Genomic DNA, 8181 nt, shown 5'->3' with positions numbered 1-8181 from the left:
GAAAAAAAGAAGCCGGGGGGGGGGGGGGGGGGCTTTTTGAAGAGATTAACCAAAGATCTTATATGCATATATGCACTAACTGTGGACACAGACAATAGGATGGTGAGGGCCTGGGGCAGGGGTGAAGCAGGGCAATGGTGAGGAGGGGGAGGGACACCTGTAATAGTCTCAACAATAATGATTTTTTAAAAACACAATGCACTAAGTTAAATAAAAAGCATGTGCACTGACCTTCGGTTCTGGGCCATTACTGCCAACTACAAAACAAACCACTAGAAACAAGCAGCCACAGATGTTATACCCTTCCTTTGAGCGGGTTAGGAAGCACTAAGGGCATTTGTGCACCCAGCACTGTCATATGAGCTATTCAAGTAAGCAGCAAACCTCTTCTCATAACTGGACAACTATGCCCAAGTTAGCCCAGCCAAGAACCTCTTCTCACTCTGCACTCAAAGGCCACAAAAGCAGCTCCCTCAGAAGGGCTGGGGCTGCCTTACTCTCCTCACTCAGTAAGGCCCACTGCCCACGCCAGGCGAGGCTTCTATTCCTTCTCACCTGGGTGACTATAATGACCCCACCTCCCAACCCCCCACCTAAACTCCTACCTTCTATCTCTCTCTCTCCCTGAGCCATCCTGGCCAAATTTTCTAACCCTCTGCTCTCACTGCATTCTTCCAAATAGACAAACTTCAGTCTGTCTCCCTATTCGCTAGAGAGAGAAAAGACTACTTTCCTCAATCCTCATTATTCCCTTCTCCCTGACCTTACTGCAGCCCCCAGCATCATGGCCAAGCGTTATGGCTCTGCTTTCCCACCACACCATGGCCACACCCCTTTCTGCCTTTGTGCTTGCTCTTTGTCCTTCCAGAACACTCTCTTTTCCTCTCTGTCTGTCCAAATTCCACCAATTCATGTCTCTACTCAAGAAGTCATTCCTAAGCACACCACTCATTCAATTCCTTACAGTTCCCGATATTTAAAGCCTTCCTTTTCTTTTCCGGCTATCCTGGTCACACGCCCTGGATTTCAGCAGGGGTCTTAAATAAAACTTCTTTGGTGGGTCCTGCCCAATTTTTGTCTTTCTAAATACTAACATGTTCAATGAACACAATTGACCTTGTAAATGAAGAAGACTCTAAGAAAGGCGAGGTTTCTATTTGGAGAAAATGCAGTACCTCTCCCACAATGATACATTGCCCTTCAAGTTCCATGGAGAAAGTACGAGTAGGCTAGGTTCCCAGATATGTAGTAAAGAAAGGGCAAGTCAGCCTCCTCCCCTCCCCCAGCCCACCACACACTTGCCAGCCAGCGTTTAAAATGCGCTTCAGCGTGCTCTTCTTTTCATTTGGAAAGGAAACAAGACTTGACGTTCTGTTTCTCCCATTTCATTAAGAACAGGGGTCATCCCGGGAAGGGGAAAGGTAGTTTCCAAGAGAAAGAAGACTTGTGGGGGAGTGAGGTGGAGAGGGGGAACTGGCTCATCCCTTCCCATTCGCCTGCTTCACCCTTTGAAGAGAACAAGCCCAGCTTTCATAGTGAATTATTTTCAGCATAGCCTCTGCCAGGACTCGGCTCTCCCTGGCTAGGGCAATACCCAGAAGGATTGAGTGATAGTTCAAGGTCAGACAGGGTATCCAGACTGGACTGGCCAGAGGAGGTAGTACTAAGACAGCTGGGAGATAAGGGAGTAAAGGGGGAGACGGGAGAAGGCAGGGTGTATGTGGTAAAGGGAAGCCCAGAAAAGCTGAACCTGGGAGACTGCCCCCGCCTCTCTCTCTCTCTCTCTCTCTCTCTCTCTCTCTCTCTCACACACACACACACACACACACACACACACTCCTGCAAGAAACACATTCTTTGCGTTCCCTCCCCTCTCTAATTCCCCCAGGCATGTCTATAAATAAACAGTAGGACCCCAGCCTGCAAGAGGCCCATTTTTAACTCTTGCAGTGTGTTCTGGCTATAAGTGTCTAAGTCCTCACACAATTCTTCCCTCCATGGTCTACAAAGCACTTTCCCACATGTAATCTTCACCTGATTCCTACATCACACACTCTAAAGGTCCTGGAAGCCTCTTCTCACCAGTACCACGCAGAGAATCATGGACACTCCGCACTCACACTTTCAAAGTTCTTAGCCTTAATGTGATAAGCTTCAAGTCGAGCTACTCAAAAAAAGTTGCCTATGATTTTGGATGAAGCATATATGGCTGGGGGGTTCTCCATATGTGTCAAGCCTCCTGGGCATCCACCGTGCAGCTGGTGACACAGCTTATGCCCTGTGGCTGCCTCCTAGACCATGTCCAAGAGCACTGCAGGCGCCTGGGCTCCCAGGACCTGTTGAACTGGTCTGTGCAGATTGCCAAGGGAATGAGCTACTTGGAGGACGTGCAGCACAGGGAGCTGGCTGCCCGGAATATAACGGTCAAGGGTCCCAACCATGTCGACATCACGTTCACAGACTTTGGGCTGGCTTGGCTGCTGGACACTGCTGAGAAGGGGGCAAGGTGCCCAAAAGTGGATGGCACCAGAGTCCATTCTCCGCCGATGGTTCACCAACCAGGGTGATGTGTGGATCTACGTATATAGGAGGTGAGGACTTTGGGAACCAAACCTTATGATGGGATCCCAGCCTGGAATATGACCTGCTGGAGAAGGAGGAAGGGCTGCTCCAGCCCCCATCTGCAGCATCAGCGTCTGCAGGATCATGGCCAAATGTGGGATGATTAACTCTGAACATCGGCCTTGGTTCTGGGAGTTGGTGGCCAGATCCTCCCGCATGGCCAGGGATTCCCCAGCACTTCGTGATCATCCAGAGTGAGGAGTTGGGCCCTGTCAGCCCTTTGACAGCACCTTCTACTGATCACTGCTGGTGGATGACGACACAGGGGACCTGGTGGATGCTGAGGAATGCCTGGTACCCCAGCAAGGCTTCTTCAGCCCAATCCCTGCCCCGGGTGCTGGGGCATGGCCCACCGCAGGCATCACCACTCAAATACCAGGAGTGACGGTGATGAACTGATGCTGGGGCTGGAGCCCTCTGAGGAGGAGCCCCCAGTACGCCCTGGCACCCTCAGAAGGGGTGGGCTCTGATGTGTTCAACGGCGACTTGGGAATGAAGGCGACCCAGGAACTGCCGAGCCTCCCCCACATGACCCCAGCCCTCCACGGCGGTACAGTTTAGACCCCACAGTATCCCTACTCCCTGAGATCTATGGCTACGTTGCCCCCAAAGGTGCAGCCCCAGCTGGAATACATGAACCAGCTAGAAGTTCACCCAAAGCTCCCCTCACCTCTAGAGCACCCTCTGCCTCCTCCTCAACCTGCAGGTGCCACTCTGGAAAGGCCCAAGACCCTCTCTCCCCTGGGAAGAATGGGGTTGTCAAAGACGGTTTGCCTTTGGGGTTGCCATGGAGAACACTGAGTACTTGACACCCTAAGGCAGGGCTGCCTCTCAGCTCCACCCTCCTCCAGCCTTCAGCTCAGCCTTTGACAACCTCTATTACTGGGACCAGGACCCATCAGAGTAGGGCTCTCCACCCAGCACCTTTGAAGGGACTCCTACAGCAGAAAACCCTGAGAACGTGGGCCTGGACATGCCAGTGTGAGCCAGAAGGCCAAGTCCATTTAGGCCCTGCTGACCCCTCAAGGTGTGAGGAAGACCTGACTTCTGGCCTGTGTAGGGATGACATGGGGAGGAGGCCCTAGGACCACATCCAGTGGATCTGCCATGCTAGGAACCTCTCTTTCTATTCTAATTCCAGGTGGCTGGGAGGGGCTCAGCCTGGCTGGAAGAGGAGCCCTGCCCAGCAGATCCAGGGTCCGATGGATGCCACAGCCACCGTCTCCTCACCTGAAGGAGCAGCCCAGCCTGGCTCTCTCCTTCCAGATCCCTGCACTGAAGACTTCGAGAAGCTGGGCCTAGGAGGGAAAGAGAGTGTCTAGGACAAAAGCAATCCATTTAGAGATTGTCCCCAAGTCCTGACTCTGCCCCCAGGCAAAAGGGAACAGTAATAGCGCCCAAGTCTAGTCCTGTATAGAGTGCTTTTTTTGTGTTGTTTTTACTTATATTTTTGGTGGTGTTTTTAAAAGATGAAATAAAGACTCAGGGGGAGAACAGGTATTGTAGTAGAAGGTGACCCCTGGGACTGGGGGAGAGATGTCCTTTTCCCACACCTACTTTCTCTATCCGCAAATATATTTGGGGGATTGCCTATGGTTCAAGGCACATGTATCTTAAAACATTATTTGCACCCCTCAATGATTAGAGCCAGTATCTCTTAAAAATTTGCTCTGTCGCAGGTACTATGGTAAGCGTTTTACAGACATGATCTCATTTAAATTTAACAACGATCCTCAGTTGTCAATATAACGGAGGCACTTTATAGATGAGGCAAGGGGAGCTCGGAGGTTATGTTACTTGACTGCGTTCCTAAGTGGAGAGTGTGCATGACGACTTTTGAACCCAGGTCTATGTGACTATAGTGCACATGTTCTCAACCCCTGCCCGGAGGCCCTGTTACTAACAGCCCTTTGGCAGCTAAGATTCCAAACCATCTGCAGGAGGGTCTGGTCAGACATCTGGAATGCCAGGTTGATGATCAATTAAACAATGCCTGAAATGACGTCTTTTACTTTTCACTTCACAATACCAGACTAGGTATTGTGGATAGAGCAGTAACTAAGACAGACAGCTCCTGCCCTCAAGGAGTCTACAGTCCACTTAGGGGAGATGGTACCTCAATGAACTCACAATTAAAATGCAAATACCAGTTCACCAAGAAGTTCCAAATCAACACAGAATAAACATGACATGGCTCCAACTTGTCCAAACACTGTTCTGAACTGTGCTCTGTCAAAGTATCTCCTTCCCTCTTTGCTCCCCATAAATATCTCAGACAGATTCCATTACTTCCTGTCACGTTCAGTTATAGAAATGTAGTCCAGGCCAATGTAAACTCCCATCTCGTATGTGATCCAAAGCCTTCTGCCTTCTCAGAGTGGGTAAGACGTGCTGCTGAAAGGGAGTGGTGTGGTGCAAAGGGGGGGCCTTGAGCTCTTCCTCCCCACCCCCTACAGCTGACATCACAGACTCCTGTGGCTGGAGATCCCTTCATCCAGAAGGTGGTCATCTTGGGTGGGAGCCAGCAAGTCAGATCAGGCCCAATACCCTCCTCAGTGTCCTTTTGACCCATGGGAAAAGCAAGCATCCTGCCAGGCCAAGCTGTGGGAGAGACTCTGCCCCTTTGCCATCCTTTCTGGCAGCCCTGCTTTCTCTTTCCATGTCTTTTTCCCCCTGGAACACAAATAGACACAGCTCAGACTGCAGGACTGCTGCCCAAGAAATATGATACTATGTCCAGCCAGAAAATATGATACCAGTGGTTCCCAAGGCACGACCCCTTCCCAACGCACCCCCACTCTCCTGTGTTGTGGAGGGAAGAAGCACCCCTGTCCCGGCCCCAGGGAGAAACACTCCTCACAGGAGCTCTGCTGCCTCCCTTCACCCCACCTCACCCTCCCCCCCCCACCTCCCACCCCCCACCCCTGTCTTCCCCCCATGACTTTGAAGATCCCCACCCCCTTCTCCAGCTCAGCCTCTTCCTCATAGACCTGGGATGGGGGCAGGGTTTATGGCATTAAAACCAGTTCTGCCTCTTCAGCTCCTGGAGACTGGCTGAGCTCTCTTTAGAAGCATGGAGTGCTTAAACCCCTTTTTGTCACCTTCGGGCCTTGGCAGTCATTCCAAGACAACAGGAAAGGTCTCACTCAACATCCTGTTACAGACAAAATTATAATTGTGAACTATGGGATGAAGGAAAAGAACATGGTACTATGAGAGGAAATGTCCATACTGTGGATCTTGGGTTCAAGTCCTTACCATCTGTGTGCCTTTGGGCCGGTTACTTAACCTCTCTGTGCCTCAGCTTCCTTATGTGTAAAATGGTAATGATAATAGTACCCACCCTATAGGAGTAAATAAGAAAATGTAAGTAAACCTCTTAGCATGGTGCCTGGCATATTAATAAGTGCTCAGTAAATATAAGTTTCATGAGGACATGAATTGAGGGATCCAGGCACTTCACAGACACTCAACCACATTTGATGAAATAATGCATGAGGGGCACTATCAAGAAATACCTATTTGAGATTAGGTAGTCAGAGAAGACCACTCTGAGGAGGTGACACAAGCTTTGACATGTAAGATAAGGGGACATCAGCCTAAGAGAGAAGGGAAAGCAAAAGGAACAATGGGATTAGTTATTTTTTGCCTCCTTGAGGTAAAATTTCTCCCAAGTCCAATTTAGGTAGATTGTACTTGTATGACATTACATAATAGACCTAGAAAAGTCGCCTTCAACATTTTAATACAATATTTAAATACAGAGTTACAAGATGCTAATTCTCTCAAAACCAAAGGTTGTCATAACTCACAGGAGCTGAAGTCCTCCAGCTGCCTCTGTCCCCAGCACAGCAGCTCCAACAGTGCAGCCAGTAGCTCCACCTTTTGCACTGCTGGTGGGTTGGTCAGGAGTCTTCTAGGAGCCCCCAGCCTTTTCAGGACACACTGTGTGTTTGCAAACGACTCAGACACCAAAACTCTGAGCTTTCTCTGCAATATCATCCCAGGACAAGATCCCTACTCCTCCACCTATAAAACTCTACAGAGGTTGGCCTCAGTCCACCACCCCCATGACCTCTTCTCTATGCCCTCCTGTAACTGACAGCACACTGCCCCTGCCTCACCTTTTAAGAGACGAATTGGAGGGCAGCTAGAACAAAGAACCAGAGTGAGGAAGGGCATGGGAACAAAGGCAGGTGGGAAGGACATGGCTGGGTTTGCCCAGTCGCAGAGCATACCAGCTGAGAGTTCTCTCTACAGCAGGCATACGTGAAAAGAACAGTGAATAAAGATCAAAAGAAGGATGCTGACAATCAAGGAACTAAAGGGCTGAGATGTGAAAGAGTACGTGAATTAAAGGCTTCCAAGATTCATGGGACCAGGGCAAGAAGGCAATTGAAGCCCCAGCCCAGCCAGCCAGGACCCTTCTCTTCCACCCTGACTTCATCCTGCACCACTGGGAACCTCACCCTTACCCAGTGGACACTCCAGCCCACATGTCCAAGTGCTGTCCATGTCAACTCCCCACCCCATCTTCCAAAAAGCCACCTCTCAGGACCAACGGTGCAGCCACTGGTGGTGTAGTCCACCCTCCGGAGGACACATGGGCCCTGGAGGTGGGCTCAGTTGGAGAAGCAAATCCAGGGTCCAGGGGTACCATGAGCATAATTTAGAACAGGGGACATGCATGGGCTCCAAGTGGGCACATCCCATTGGTCTCATGGACTTCTCACTCTTTGGGTGGAGGTACGGCTGGAGAAAATCAGAGAAAGACCCTCTACAGTGCAGGGGGGTTGAGGGGGGTGTCATGCACTTATTAGTACCAGAAGGTAGAACTGGGACAAGTGGATACAAGTGAGAAGGAAGAATATTCCATAAAGAACCTGTCTCCCTCCTCCCCATCACCAGCACGAATTTTTATGTCCAGCTCTAAACTCATCTGTATCTTCAGTTATTCATAATTGTTTGTGGTTGCTACACTATCATCTCTAACTCAGTACACATTAGTGCCCCTTACCCACATTTTCATTTTCTGCAGTTTCCGTTACCCATGGTTAACTGTGGCTTGAAAATATTCAATAGAAAATTCTGGAAATAAACAATTCACAAGTTTTAAATTGCACACTGTTCTGAATAGCATGAAGAAATCTCCCACCATCCTGCTCTGTCCTGCCCAGAATGTGAATCATCCATTTGTCCAGAATATCCACGCTTATACATTACCCACCATTAGTCGCTTAGTAGCCACCTGGGTTGTAATAATTCCTGTCATAACTCCCAGGAGTCCCCTGGTATCACAGTGCTTACATTCAGTAACCTCCATTTTACTTAATAACGGCCCCAAAGTGCAAGAGTAATGATGCTGGCAATTTAGATATGCCAAAAAGAAGGCATAAAATGCTTTGTGTAAGTGAAAATGTGAATACAGTACAATAAGATATTGTGAGAGAGATCACATAATGTTCATTAGAGTATATTGTATAATTGTTCTATTTTATTATTAGTCATTGTTATCCTCTTACTGTGCCTAACTTGTAAATTAAGCTTTATCGTAGGTAA

The 8181-nt window shown here is 49.2% G+C and overlaps 1 pseudogene; it reads left to right on the top strand.

The window, feature by feature from the left end:
• Positions 1–2184: 2184 nt before the first annotated feature.
• On the top strand, positions 2185–3607 carry LOC102430731 (annotated as a pseudogene).
• Positions 3608–8181: the final 4574 nt, after the last annotated feature.

This window comes from Myotis lucifugus, unplaced genomic scaffold (genome assembly GCF_000147115.1).
Source record: "Myotis lucifugus unplaced genomic scaffold, Myoluc2.0 scaffold_66, whole genome shotgun sequence".
In the NCBI taxonomy this organism is placed as follows: Eukaryota; Metazoa; Chordata; class Mammalia; order Chiroptera; family Vespertilionidae; genus Myotis; species Myotis lucifugus.
The sequence above is the reverse complement of the archived record's forward strand: the minus strand, read 5'-3'. Positions and strand labels throughout refer to the sequence as shown.